Here is a 13,106-nt window from a genome sequence, read left to right as displayed (position 1 = left end):
AGAATATATATAAATAGCTTACAAGTGATTTAATTTCTTGGAAATGTTCTGAGTCCCACTCAGAACTGACTAAAATGAAAGCAGTTTGTTTGAATAAACTCCAGGCTTCCTCTTTGTGAGATATTTCCGTTTTGGTCTCTTGAGGGAAAAATTCCTAGGATGTTGCTCCCTCTCTCCTGCTTGATTCAGACACGTAATATTCAAAGCTCCTCCAATATATTTTGCAAGATTCCAAAACCTGGCATGAGTTTCTCATATACATGTCTTTATTGTATAAAGCTCATAACTTTAGGCACATGGTTTGCCCCCCAATTTACTGTTCTTTTAAGGTATTTTAAGGAGGTTCTATTAAAGAGAAACTAACAATAATGTGCAGACTGCTAGAAACATTATGTCCCCCATAAGACAACAGGCCTTTTTGACAGCTCATAACATCCATTCTTGGACCTCCCACCCCCGCCTGCACCGCGAAGAGGCAGGGAGGTTCTCTTGATCTCCAGGAGAACGGTTCTTATCTGACTGCCCAAGACACGGAGGCCAGACAGGCATAGCTAGTAACTCACAGAGCCATGATTTAAATGGTTGATGAACACGGTTGGTTCCTCATACTGTTTTGTCCTTTTCCTTGTCACTTCCTTTTGAGATAGTCATTCAACATCCAGCAAGCTGATTGGGTGCCTACTGTATACCAGACATCCAGCAGGTGCTGGAGGCAGCAGGTGAGTCAAACCAAGCCCCCTGTCCTGCAGGGCCCAGCCATCCAGATTGGTTCCTCCTTTAAGTTATGAAGCCAAAGGCTGGAGGTACAAGGCGCATGAGTGGGAAATGGGAAGTCTCAGCTGTTATAAAAGTACTGGTATTTGACAGTTGACCTTCTGCTCATGAAAATAAGAAGTGTTACATCAAATAATCAAAGTTTTGTCTGGAGAGGATGACGCCGTTAACTTTTCGGTGTGGATGGGGGTCTTCAAGGATGAAAGTCGTACTTTCCGCTTCATACTTGAATTTTTCCAAATCTCAGGCTGCACTGGCCATGTCAGCCTCAGACTTTTCCACCTGTGGTCCAAGGCCAAAAAAAAAGATCTTTAATTAATCTAAAGTTATGGACATTATACCTGTACTAGCCAAAAGAGTAACTACGACCACATGTGACTTCTTAAATTTTAAGTAAAATAAATAGACTCTGAAATTCAGTTCCCACTGGCCACCTTTCCATCATCACAGAAGGTTCTGTGGGACAGCCCGTTACAGACAGACATGTGACAATTTGGCTTCTTCGAGATACGAAGATCTTTAATATAGTAGGGTGTGAGGTATTTTTCACTTTGAACACCCATCAATGTGAGACAAAAACCCCATTCTCTGGAAGTGAGGGGAAGAAAGATCACAAGTTTGCACATGGTTTCCTGTCAGCGTTTGCTCTACAAAAAGGGATTGTCTTAGTCTCTTACTTTTTATCTTATTCACGAGTGTATCAGTCAGGGTTCTCCAGGGGAACAGAGCCAGTAGGATACACAGGGATACAGAAGAGATTTATTACGGGAACCTGCTCACACAATTATGGAGACTGAGATGTACCACAGCACGCCGTCCGTAAGCTGCAGGACCGGGGAAGCGGGTGGTGTAACATCCCAAGACCAGAAGCAGGAGCTCTGATGTCCGAGGTCAGGACAAGATGGATGGCCCAGCTCAAGAGGGGAGAGAATTTGTCCTTCCTCTCCTCTTGTTCTATCCAGACAGACCCTCAAAAGATTGGACCATGCCAGCCCACGTTGGTTTGGGTCCATCTCTACTCAGTCCACAGATTCCAATGCTAATCCCTTCTGGAAATGTCCTCACAGACACACCCAGAAATAATGTCTTTCCAGCTTTCTGGGAGTCCCTGGGCCCCATCAAGTTGACACAGAAGATACACCTTTGCCGAGAGGCCTGTCATGGTTCTCTCTGAATGAAAGACGGGAAAGTTGAACAAGGGCCATGTGCATGGAAGGCCTTCTGTCAGAGAGAGTGGCATCCTCTTTTTGTCTTTATTTTACATGATTTTGGATATTTAAAACTATGTTTTATTTTAATTTATTTACTTTTATTTTAATTTAAAAATTTTTAATTGAAGTATAGTTGATTTACAATGTTGTGTTAGTTTCAAGTGTACAGCAAAGTGATTCAGTTGTATATATATTATATATAAAAACATCTTTCAGATTCTTTTCCATTATAGGTTATTACAAGGTATTGAATATAGTTCCCTGTGCTATACAGTAGGTCCTTGTTTCTATCTGTTTTATAAATAGTAGTGTGTATCTGCTAATCCCAGATTCCTAATTTATCCTTCCCTCACCTCCTTTCCCCTTTGGTAACCATAAGTTTGTTTTCTATGTCGGTGAGTCCATTTCTGTTTTGTAAATAAGTTCATTTGTATCATTTTTTTAGATTCCACATATGATGTTTATCTTTCTCTATCTGACTTACTTCACTTAGTATGATTGTCTCTAGGTGCATCCATGTTGCTACAAGTGGCATTAATTTACTCTTTTTTATGGCTGAGTAGTATTTCATCACATATGTAAACCACATCTTCTTTATCCAGTCATCTGTCAGTGGATACCTGGGTTGCTTCCATGTCTTGGCTATTGTAAATAATGCCATTGTGAACATTGGGGTGCACATATCTTTTTGAATTAGAGTGAAACTATTTTAAAACGAAGACCCCTTATCCTCTCTTTGTTGAATTCTAAGCATTTTATTGTCCAACAGCCATTGAATTTAAAGTCTCTTTCAATCTTGTCCCCTTGGGAAAATATCATCTCCTGGCAAGCTGTCACCCTGCCTGTGACTGTGGGAGGGGAGTGTTCAGTGCATGCCAAAGGAAGTGCAACCTCAGGCTTCAAGCTCGCCCTTGGCTCTGGTAACGGGGCAGTTCACTGGACTTGAGATGGTTCCTGAGAACATCCTGTACCTCCTCCTGTAGAACCATGTGGGGACCCAAAACATGAGAGAGGACAGCGTGAGGCATTGAGGCGGGGCTTGGAAGACGTTGCCCATGACCTTCGGGCTCACAGAGGAACCCTGGGGCTCCTTCCAGCTCCAGACCAGACTTGGCCTCCCTCTCATCACCTCTAAAACTAGGGTTTGGAAATTATCCCTTCCGTGATGTAATGTGTCTCACCAGGCTGGCGGCGTCCCAGGGGATGGACTGCGAGGACATTCCTTCTCCTGTTTCACAACAGAACGTCAGAATACTTACCGTAAGGCTCTTCATTCTGATAACATGGTGTGCTCTTCGAAATTACGCAGCAAAAGGAGTCCGATTGGCTGGATTTGGGTGAACAATGAAAGGTCAAGTGTTAGTAATCATGCCCTCAGTCTGCTTGAATTACATGCTGGGCTCCGTGGGGCTCGTGAGAGCGGCGAGGGCATCTCATTAGGGAAACACACTCACATCCTTCCAATGACTGGAGGAGACAACAGAATTTGGCTTATTGGCCCAACGGGTGACTGAGAATTTCATACAGCAGACCGAAACCAGCAGGCCAGGGCTTGAACTCTTTGATGATAGTAATTTTGATTTTCCAGGATTTACTGTAAGAATCGAATGTGTTCATTTCATTGCAACTGTGTGTCAGGCTCTAGGGGTGAACAGGTAAGTGAGACAGGAGTTGCTCTGGTGCATCAGGGCTTGGAGAGAAGTGATGCTCAAGCCAGACTGCCTGTGGCTGCTGAGAAGTCTCCCGGGGGCCGGGAGGGATCCTGGAAGCTGCTGAAAGGCTCTCAGACCCCTGCTTACTGCACTGCCATCTCCTTGGATGGATGCCCCATCCCAGGAGCCCCTCTCAGTCCCGGCTAACTGGTTCATGAAGGTTCGCTAAGCCCCTGCCGCATGCCGGCCAGGCCTGCACCTGGAATTGTAGTCTGCAACATTCCAGTTTGAGATGCAGTTTCTGCGCTGGAGGAGCCGGATTCTGCCTGCTGGTCCTGCCCCCTGTCGTGGGCAGAGACCTGAGCATCCCTTTAACCGCTTGTCCTTCCAGCTTGTAAGATCCGAAGGCCTCCAGTTGCAGATGCCTCCAACCATTCATTATTTCTGCCCTGTAAAGGCAGCCAGGCTGAAAGTCTGGTGCCCTGGCCAGTACCCATCTCCTTGTCCAGTGGCTCCTATGCTCTCCCCTTTGTGGCTGACGGTCTTGCCCTCCTCAGTTCTTTGTCCAAGAAAGACCCTTATCACTGTGACCCAATTGTTTAAAACAAACAAACTGTAAAAACCAACTGAGAACAAGAAACTAGAGTCAGATTTTGCTTTGCTGCTTGAAATAATTTATTATAAGTTCTAATGTAAGCAAAACCCCAGTGACTTAAGATGACAAATGAGGAAAAGCCGCCCTAATTGAACTTGCTGTGAAGTGGGTATATTGCTACCAAACTGGACGGAAGTTTCCTGGGAACACCTGGAGTGAGGATGATAGTGTCTCGGACGGCGGTGACTCCCGCGCCCCGGCCCCTGCAGCCCGCCTCGCCCCCGGGAGCACCCAGCCCCGCTGATTGCAGCCTGGCTCCTTTCCCCACTTCCTTCCAGGCTTCTTGGGACCCAGCCTGCTCTCCTTTCCCTTCTGAGCTGCCGGCTCTGACTCTGATTTCTGGAGATTCCCCTACTTCCTGGTAATCCCCCTAACCCAGAGTGCTCATCACATGAAAGATTTCACTGTAGTTACTGTGAAGACAGAGAAGAACTCGAGGGAGCAGGAACAAGAAGACGGGGCCGAGGGAGTGGGCGTTGTTATTTAATGGGAGCAGAGTTTCAGTCTGAGGGATGAACAAGCTCTGGAGGTAGTGGGGTGATGGTTGCACACCCAGGTGACTGTACTTAACGCCCTGAACTGTCCACTTAATCGTGGTTCATTTTATGTTCTGTATTTTACCACCATAAGAACTTTAAAATTTTTAAAGGAGAAATCACAAAGTTTCTGGGGTCTTGAGAGATCCACTAGATGAAGCACCCAGTGGCTCCAGGCTTCCCTTCTTGCTCAGTAATGAATGTTCACAGTATCATTATTCAGAACAGCCAAAAAGCGGAAACAGCTCCAGTGTTCGTCAGCTGATGAATGGATAAAGAAATCATGGGCTATCTATGCAATAGAGTATTATTTGGCAGTAAGAAAGAACGAAGTATTGTGGGGAGGGTGTAGCTCAGTGGTAGAGCATGTGCTTAGCCTGCACAAGGTCCTGGGTTCAACCCCCAGCACCTCCACTGAAATAAATAAGTAAACCTAATTACCTCCGCTCATAAAAAAGGAATGAAGAATTGATACATGCTATAACCTACATGAACCTTGAAAATTATGCTCGGTGAAGGAAGCCAACCACATAAAGCCCCATATTGTAGGATTCCACTTATAGATTGTGTCCAGAACAAGCAAATCTATAGAGACAGAGTAGACTGATGATTGCCAAGGGCTGAGGGGGATGGGAGGACTAAGAGGATGACGGCAGAGGGGTGTGGAATCTCTTTTTGGGGTCATGAAATTTCTAAAGTTGATTCTGGTGATGGTTGCACAATTCTGTGAATACACCAAAAGCCATCGAATTGTATACCTTAAATGGATGAATTGTATCGTATGTAAATTATGTCTCAATAAAGCTACTGAAGTATAACCACTCATTCTATGCTAGAGCCAGGTAAAGGGGAGAAATGAAGAGGCTGAATGAGATGGGAGTCAGGGAAGGCTGAGTTCCAGATGGACATGCCATACTCAGTGTACTCAGTGGTTCTTAGCGAGGGGTCGGGAGGGGCCACGCTGACCCCCAAGGGCCATTTTAAAATGTGGGTGTTTGTTGATTGACTCAACAACTGGGAAGTGCGGCCGGCATTTATGGGTTGAGAGCTGGAGAAGCTAAATGTCCTGCAACAACTAGGTAGGTCCTGCCCAGTAAGAACTGTCCCGCCTAATGACATGCATTTCCCAGCCCCTCCCACTGAAAAATTCTGTCGAGGGGAGATTTCTGCACACTAACACTCATGTATTTTAGTGCTTTTCTACACAAACCTTTAAAACATTCTTGCACTTTCACAATCATAGAAATAAATCTCTGTATCAGCCTTTTTTTTCAGATTTATTGAGGTATGTTTGATAGATAAAATTGTAAGATAATTAAAGCGTACATGGTGATGATTTGATATATGGATATACTGTGAAAGAATTACTCCCATCTAGTTAATTAACAATCCTTTCACCATGTATACGTGTGTCAAATACATATGTTATAAAAATGAGAACATTTAAGTTCTACTCTCTTAGAAAATTTCATTTATACAAGCCAGTGTTATCAACTATGGTCACCGTGTTTACATTAGATCCTCAGACCTTATTCATCTTTCAGCTGAAAGTCTATACCCTTTCACCAGCCTCTCCCTGTCTTCCTCACCCCCCAGCCCCTGGCAACCACTTCTACTTTCTGTTTCTATGAGTTTGACTGTGTTTTAGATTCCACGTATTAATGATATCATATGATATTTGTCTTTCTCTTTCTGACCTACTTCACTTAGTGTGATAACCTTTAGGTCCATCCATGTTGCTGCAAATGGCATTATTTCATTCTTTTTTTATGGCTGAGTAATATTCCATTGTATATATACCATCTTTTCTTTATCCATTCTTCTGTTGATGGACACTTAGGTTGTTTCCATATCTTGCCCAGTATGAATAATGCTCCCATAAACATGGGAGTGAAAATATCTCTTTTTAAATATCCTGTTTACATGTCCTTTGGATATATACCCAGAAGTGGGATCGCTGGGTCATAGAGCAGTTCTATTTTAAATCCTTTGGAGAAATCTCTGTACTGTTTTCTGCAGCGGCTGCACCAATTTACATTCCCACCAACAGTGTACCAGGGTTCCCTTTTCTCCACGTCCTGGCCAACACTTGCTCTCTCTTGTCTTTTTTATAACAGCCATTCTAACAGATGTGAGGTGATATCACATTGTGGTTTTGATTTGCATTTCCCCAGTAATTAGTGATGCTTGTCACCTTTTATGTACTTGTTGGTCATTTGTATGTCTTCTTTGGGAAAATGTGTATTCAGTTCTTCTGCCCAGTTTTACATCAGACTGTTTTTTATTTTGCTGAGTTGCGTGAGTTCTTTTCTTAATGAAGGTGCTGGGGATTGAACCCAGGACCTCATGCATGCTAAGCACCCGCCCTACCCCTGAGCTGTACCCTCCCCCTGTGAGATCTTTATATCTTTTGAATATTAACTCCTTATTAGGTGGATGATTTGCAAATGATATTTTCTCCCATTTCGTCGGCTGCCTTTTCATTTGGTGGGTGGCTCCCCTTGATGTGCAGAAGCTCTTGGGTTGGACGTGGCCCACGTGCCTGTTTTTGCTTTTGGTGCCATTGTCCTTAGTGTCCTGGGTCAGCCTTTGATCTTTGCACCAGATCAAACTAAGCCAAGAGCTCGCCAGTCCTTCAGCCTCACTTCTGACGGATCTGTTGGCTCTACTTCTTCCCCGGGGCCTTGTCCAGGTTTTGCTATTTGTTTAGAGGTTATTTTTAGGTGGCTGGACCAGTTTTGAGGTAAATCTTTTGGGGACTGATGCAGCATTATTTTTTGAGCTGATCATGACTATTTTCAACTGGGTATGAGCTCGAAGGCAGAAACATTTCCTTTTTAAGGCGCCGTTTCTCTGGCAGTTAGAAAGACTAATCCAAAAGATTAGTAAAAATAGCTGCTTGTTAAATGGCTTGAATTTGGGGAAGGCAGGCGCTGCTTCTGTTCAAGGATCCTCTCTGGGGTGAGAAGGAAAGAAGAAAAACCGAGAATCGCTATGGATGTCAATGAATAGTGAATCTCTTTCTAGAACCAGGAGTCCCTTCTTTTCTTTTTTAAAACTGGAAAGCTTACCTTTGTCAATGATAAACAGCACATACCTGACCCAGCAAGGGATCCCCAAAAATTTAAGTTAAAGAAAGAGTCCACTAACCTTTTGGGGGTCAACCCTGTACATCTGCTGGCTTAGCCCAGTGAATCTGATCCATTTCTCCATCTTTGAGAATCACCTAGTCTTGGGGCTCTCCCCATATTTTAGGGGTACAGGTGCCAGGCTCCCTCACCCCAGTGACAACAAGCCCAGAGGCAGGCTTTGTCTTCAAAGGTTACAGATAAACAGTGTATTTTCCTTTTAGGAAATGCCTGAAGTTGTCTTCTAACTTAAAACACGAACACACCCTTAAAAATAATTATGCTGAGTGAAATAAGCCAGACACAAAAGAACACTTATGGCTGGATTCCACTGAGATGTGGTACCGACTGTGGTCAGATTCATAGAGGGAGAAGGCGGAAGGGTGGGGGCCAGGGCTGGGGATGTGGGATGGGGGGGTTGTTGTTTAATAGCAGAATTTCAGTTTGGGAAGACGAAAACGTTCTGGAGATGAACGGTGTGTTGGCTGCACAATAAGGTGAGTGTACTTCATGCCCCTAAACTGTACATTTAAAACTGGTTAAAATGGTAAATTTTATGTTTTATATATTTTGTCACAATTAGAAAAGAAAAGTTCACACACACATTATTAGCCAGTGGGTATCATTAGCCCTGCAGAACCGTCTATGGGCAGGGGCTTCTGCAGGAAGACTACGGGGGTCATTAAGACCGGGATTTGAATCCTGCCTCCACCACTTACTCTTGCATGACCCCGGCAGAGGGCACATAACCTCTGACCCTCATCTGCCTTCATCATAAGGTAATGTTAATAATGTCCATGTCATTAGGGCTATGGTGGACGATCTTGGGACTAAAGCATGCAAAGCACTTGTGTTCCGTGCTTAGCACATGGCAGACACCCAACAAACAGCAGGTACAATTGGGAGCAGAGTCACTGTCTCCTTGAGAGCTCAAATTCATGTAAATACTAGGAAATCATAATTTTAAAGGAATAGCTAGTTCTTTTTTTTTCCTGGGGGAGGTAATTAAATTTATTTAGTTACCTATTTAATGGAGGTGCTGGGGACTGAACCCAGGACCTTGTGCACACTAAGCATGTGCTCTACCACTGAGCTATACCTGCCCCCCAAGAATAGCTTGTTCTAATAGTGTTAAGACTTTTTAAACTTTCTACTAGCAGACAGGTTAAAATTAGATTAAAAACTAATTTTCAGTCTCACAGTTGCTAATCCCATGTGTAGATGTGTCCTAAAAAGTATGCGTATACATTGGGGGCACCTGGAATTGTTGTTTTATGGTTAATGTTCAGATCTGGTTACTACTGGCAAGATCATTGGTGGTTAAAGAGAAAATACTATGAGGGGACATAAACGAACTTATTTACAAAATGGAGACAGACTTACAGACAAAGAAAACCAACTCATGGTAACCAGGGGAGGGTGGAGGATAAATTAGGAGTTCAGGATTTGCAGATACATGCTACTGTATTTAAAGTAGATAAACAATAAGGTCCTACTCTACAGCACAGGGAACTATATTCAATACCTTGGAATGGCCTATAATGAAAAAAAAATGAAAAGGAAGATATATGTGTTAATGAATCATATGCTGTACACCAGAAATTAACACAACATAAATTGACTATACTTCAATTTAAAAAAATAAAATAAACACACACATGCAAACCTCCCCCCCGAAAAAGCAAAAAAAAAAAAAAAAAAAAGAAAGAAAGAAAGACAGAAAGAAAGAAAAAAATACTATGAGGGGAAGGTTTAAGGGTGAGAATCAGAAGTATATGAAGTAAGTAAATTCTGTTAGAAATATGTAAAAAGTAAAAAAATAAAAAGGTTATGTAGTCAGTCAACCAACAAGGTCTGGGTGCTTACCAGCCTAAGTGTGTGGGTTTTCATGGTGGGCTACCTGTGCGAGTGGCCCAGCCCCACCCCTTCCCAGTCGTGGCCAACTGTGGTGCTGAAGGTCACACACAACTTGTAAATGGTCTTGAAGAAAGTCTACTGAATTTATTTGGACAGTAACTTTGAGTCCTGCTGGGAGACCCCAAAACTACTTAAAATGGCATTTGTGTTTTTGGCCAAGTTTTTAGTGTCCTTGCTTTCTGCTTGCTAGAGTTTGAGTTCCTCAGCTTTCTTGATTTGACCAGCTCCCTTAGCTAACAGAACTCAACTTTTAATAAACTGTCTGGTCAGTCACTATTTCCATTTTGTGTTTCAAATAAAACTAGAAAAAGTTGAAAAAAATTAACTTAAGCAGAGCTTTAATGCCTGATAGAATTATTTAGGGCTAAAGGCATGTGTTTAGTTTTGGCTTGGGAGGACTGAGGCATAAGCATATGCCTTCCTGAAACAAATTTTTCTCCCCTGCCTACAAGGCATCTTTTCAGTTGATCATGATACTCAGATTAATTTGCTTACCAAATTGTCTTCCCTCACCTTGCTGTTAAAATTTGTTTTTATTGAGGTGAAATTTTACATAACATAAATTAACCATTTTAAAGTAAACAAGTCAGTGGCATTTAGAACATCAACCGTGTTGTGCAAACACCACCTCTACCTAGTTCCAAAACATTTTTATCTTCCCAGAAGGAAGGTTATACACATTAGGCAGTAGTTCCCATTCCCCGCTCCCCACTGGCAGCCACCAATCTGCATTCTTTTTCCATGGATTTACTTACACTGGATATTTCCTATAAATGGAATCATGTAATACGTGACCTATTGTGATTGGCTTTTTTCACTTACCATAATGTTTTCAAGGTTTATACACATTGTAGTACTTATCAGTATTTCATTCTTTTTTATGGCTGAATAATATTCTATTGCATGGACATACTACAATTTGTCTTCCCATTCATTAGCTGATGCACTTTTGGGTTGTTTTTAGCCAGCCTGGTGGCCCATGTTGGCCTTTGGGACCATGCTGCAGTAGCAGATAACAGCCCCAGTGCCCACCCCTGCAGCCGTCTTGCAGCATTTTCTTCTTTACTTGGTAGACCAGTTGTCAGACATGAAGTTCAATGAATGAAAATGAATTTCAGTGGCATTCCTAGATATGGAGTTTGAAAATTATTACCCTTTGGAGAATTTCGTTCTCCAAGGATTCATTTTTGTATTTAACACTTGGAAGACGTTGTGCTCTTTTCGATGTCAGAAAATTATAAAAGGCCATTGCCACTTTGGTCCTCTCCTCGTAGTTTACTCTAAACCATGCAGGATATTTGTTTTATCCGGAGCTTTCTCTGACTTCAGTTGCATAAACTGTACCAGTGGCGCCTGAGGTCAACTGGTCAGAAGAATCACTGGAAAAACTTAATGTAAGTGCAGATGGCTAGATCCTGTCCCAGCATAGCCTGCTTCAGGAGGCTGGACGGGCTCCGGGAGTCTGCATCTTTTCATGCATTACAGGTGGTTTGTAGACTGTTCTTTATGAGATGGTGGTAAATACAGATGCCCTGAGTTATCTAATAAAAATCTGTCAGATTGGAGGATGGAAATTTTTTTGGCATAACAAGTTAAAAGATATGTTTAATTTATTAAAGTCCCAAAGAATCCATCCCAATAAAATAGATGTTAAATGAAAACAGAAGAAATGTTTAAAATTTTCTATTTATTTTAATGGAGGTACTGGGGATTGAACCCAGGACCTTGGGCATGCTAAGCTTGCGCTCTACCACTGAGCTATACACTCCCTTAGAAATGTTTTAAATTTTTTGATTAAAGTAGATTTTGTTAATTCAGAGCAACTTTATATCAGCCCCCATATAATTTTTAACTATAAAATATAATAGTTGTGGTCCCCCTCTCTTCCTCGGTGCTACATACGGAGGTGGCAGCCATCTCCTAGTCAGCATCATGGCCGCCCTCAGACCCCTCGTGAAGCCCAAGATCGTCAAAAAGAGGACCAAGAAGTTCATCCAGCACCAGTCAGACCGATATGTCAAAATTAAGCGGAACTGGCGGAAACCCAGAAGCATTGACAACAGGGTGCGCAGGAGGTTCAAGGGCCAGATTCTGACGCCCGGCATCGGCTACGGGAGCAACAAAAAAACAGAGCACATGCTGCCCAGTGGCTTCCGCAAGTTCCTGGTCCACAACGTCAAGGAGCTCGAAGTGCTGCTGATGTGCAACAAATCTTCCTGTGCTGAGATCGCTCACAACGTCTCCTCCAAGAACCGCAAAGCCATTGTGGAGAGAGCAGCCCAGCTGGCCATCGGAATCACCAGTCCCAATGCCAGGCTCCGCAGCGAAGAGAATGAACAGACAGCTCGTGCACATTGTACTTGTGTTAATAAAGCCATGAAACTCAAAAAATAATAATAATAGTTATAGATTTACAGGAAGTTACCAAAAATATGTAGGGAGGTCTGCTATACCCTTCATTCAGTTTTGCCCAGTGGTAACTTCTTGCATAACTATAGTAACATATAGATAGTATATATATATATATTCAGATTTCACTAGTTTCACTGATTTGTGTGTGTGCACCTATATGTGTGTGTGCCTGTATGCAATCTTATCACATATGTAGATTCATGTAAACACCATCACAACTAAGACACAGAACTGTTCCATCACCACAAGTGTTCCTCGCGTTACCTCTTTTTAGACACGCTTACCCTTCTTCCTGCCCCTCTCCCTAACTCTGGCTCCCAGTAGTCCTAATCTGTTTTCTGTCTCTATAATGAAATCATAGAGTATGTGTCTTTTTGAAACTGGCTTTTTAAACTCAGCGTAATTCCCTAGAGATTCATTCAAGTTGTAGCATTTTATTAATCATTCATTCCTGTATTGATGCGTGGTATTCCATGGTACAGATACATCACAGTTCGTGTAACCATTCACCTGTTCTAGGACACTTTTGTTGTTTCTACGTTGAGCTACTACAAACAGAGCTGCTAAGAACATTCATGCACAGGTTTTGTATAAACATAGATTTCCATTCCTCTGGGATAAATGCCCAAGAGCGCAATTGCTCTATCATATGGCAAGTGCATATTTAGTTCTGTAAGAAACCACCAGACTGTTTTGCAGAGTGGCTAAATCATTTCCATTCCCACCAGCAGTATGTGTGTGTGATCCAGTTTCTCCACATCATCACCAGCATTTGGTGTTGTCACTATTTTTAATTTTAGACATTCTGATATATGCATAGT

At 42.6% G+C, this 13,106-nt stretch overlaps 1 pseudogene; it reads left to right on the top strand.

The window, feature by feature from the left end:
* Positions 1 to 11,594: 11,594 nt before the first annotated feature.
* On the top strand, positions 11,595 to 12,484 carry LOC102543241 (large ribosomal subunit protein eL32 pseudogene; annotated as a pseudogene).
* Positions 12,485 to 13,106: the final 622 nt, after the last annotated feature.

The sequence above is a fragment of the Vicugna pacos genome, chromosome 18, assembly GCF_048564905.1.
Source record: "Vicugna pacos chromosome 18, VicPac4, whole genome shotgun sequence".
Classification (NCBI taxonomy): Eukaryota; Metazoa; Chordata; class Mammalia; order Artiodactyla; family Camelidae; genus Vicugna; species Vicugna pacos.
This window is presented reverse-complemented; position numbering and strand designations above follow the sequence as displayed.